The sequence below is a fragment of the Octopus sinensis genome, linkage group LG7, assembly GCF_006345805.1.
Source record: "Octopus sinensis linkage group LG7, ASM634580v1, whole genome shotgun sequence".
NCBI classification, from domain to species: Eukaryota; Metazoa; Mollusca; class Cephalopoda; order Octopoda; family Octopodidae; genus Octopus; species Octopus sinensis.
Window position 1 is genome coordinate 7,603,631 of NC_043003.1, and position 2,119 is coordinate 7,605,749.

Here is a 2,119-nt window from a genome sequence, read left to right on the forward strand (position 1 = left end):
TGAGTTTTTCCTCCGAGACTCTTGTCACAGTACAACATAGACTATCCCGAGAGGAAAAGAGAAAAAAGGGAAAGAGATAGCTAGATAGACAGAAATATATATAGATCAAAAAGTTAATAGAAGAAATGACAGATGAGTATGTGCAGACCTTTCTGAAGTTTCAAGTGTTATGCATACAAAATTTCCTGTAACTGTCATGGTTTTGGGGGATGTCAGTAATGAAGGTCATGTAATGCCTCCTTACTTCTTTCCACAAGGCCTTAGAGTTAACTCTGCCGCCTACATTTGAGGTCCTGGAAACAATTGTTAAGCCCTGGATAGACAGTGTATGCAATGGAAGGTCATATGTGCTTCAATAAGACTCTACACTATCACACATGACTCTAGTAACACAAGAATGGATGGCTGAAAACTTTCATGATCACACAACCCCTAACATTTGGCCTCCTAATTTCCCAGATCTCAATCCATTGGACTATTACAAGTGGAGCGTTTATTGAGAGGGAGAGGTCATTGAACATGCTCATAACATCAAAGATTCTTTGAAAGCTGCCATAGTCAGAGTAATGTCCAAAATGAACCAGGACCACTTGGATTCGAGCATGTAGATGATTTAGATCTCATATAGAAGCAATTGTTGAAGCTGAAGGTGGCTTTATTGAACAATATTATAGAAAAGAAGGTTTATTTTTATCCTCATAGCATTTTTTGATTAATAAGGTTATTATCTGTTATTATATATCTGTTTTTTTATAAGCATAAATTTGTCCTCAAATATCTTACGCATCCTCTGTGTGTGTATATATATATATATATATATAGAGAGAGAGAGAGATAGAAAGAGAGAGAGAGAGACAGAGGAGGGGAAAGAAAGGGAGGAGAGAGAGAAGAGAGAAAATAATTGATTCCAACTGTTCAGTGGTATTTTATTTACCCGAATGAGACGCTCGGGCGCAGCTGTTTGGATGCCAACAATTTGGCACGGCTGACTGGATATTCACCTTGTTTTGGGAACAGTATGTTTTGGCACTGGAAGAAAACACATACATACATACTTACGGATACGCACACACGTGCACACAGAAATATACTCATACATAGCATGAGAGAGGAGAGAGAGAGAGAGAGATAGAGAGAAAAAGAGATGTGGAGAGGGAGGGAGAGAAAGAGAGCGAAAGAGAGCGAAAGAGAGACAGAGGGTGGGAGAGATATTACAGTTTATCAACTGGACTGACATAAACACTTTCACTCTTCTCATACATGTAGAGAAACATGCTCCCAGACATTAACACACACGCACACACACGCACACACGCACACACACACACACACACGCATTTACACATATATACAGAGAGAGAGAGAGAGAGAATGAGGGAGAGGGAGGGAGGCAGAGAGGGAGAGAGGGAGAGAAAGACTCACTGAAATTTGTCAATTGAACACTCTTGACATACACACTTTCCTTTTCCTCATACACATAAAGAGAAACACGTTCAGACTCATATACAGAAAGATAATATATATATATATATATATATATATATATATATATATATATATAGAGAGAGAGAGAGAGAGAGAGGAGAGAGCGAGGAGAGGAGAGAGAGAGAGAGCGAGAGATGAGGAAAGAGAGAGAGAGAGAGAGATTGTGAGAAAGAAAGGGTGGAAGCGAAAGCCAGAAAGAGAGGGCAAGAGAGAGAGAGAGAGAATGAAAGAGAAAAACAAAACAAGAAAAACATGAAAATGTCTGATGTCAAATAAGTCAGCGTCGAATCAGCGACGCCCAAACATCTCACAGCCCTTATTTTCTGACCTCTGAAAGATAAAATGCAAAGTTGACATTGACAGGATTTGAGCGCCGGAATTTCAAATAACGCAAAAATATATCCTATCCATCGTTGCAACGTCTCCGCCACTTCTTTTTCCGCCATTACAGTTTGATTATCGCATATTATTCACAGTCTCCTCTTCTGCATCGAAATGAATTAAATGTTGAAGTGGTTCGATACCTTAAGGACATGAAACAATTATATACAAATAAAAACATCAGAGAAAAAAACATACACGCAAAAAAAGAACAACAACGGGAAACCAGATTGAATACTATAATAATAATAAT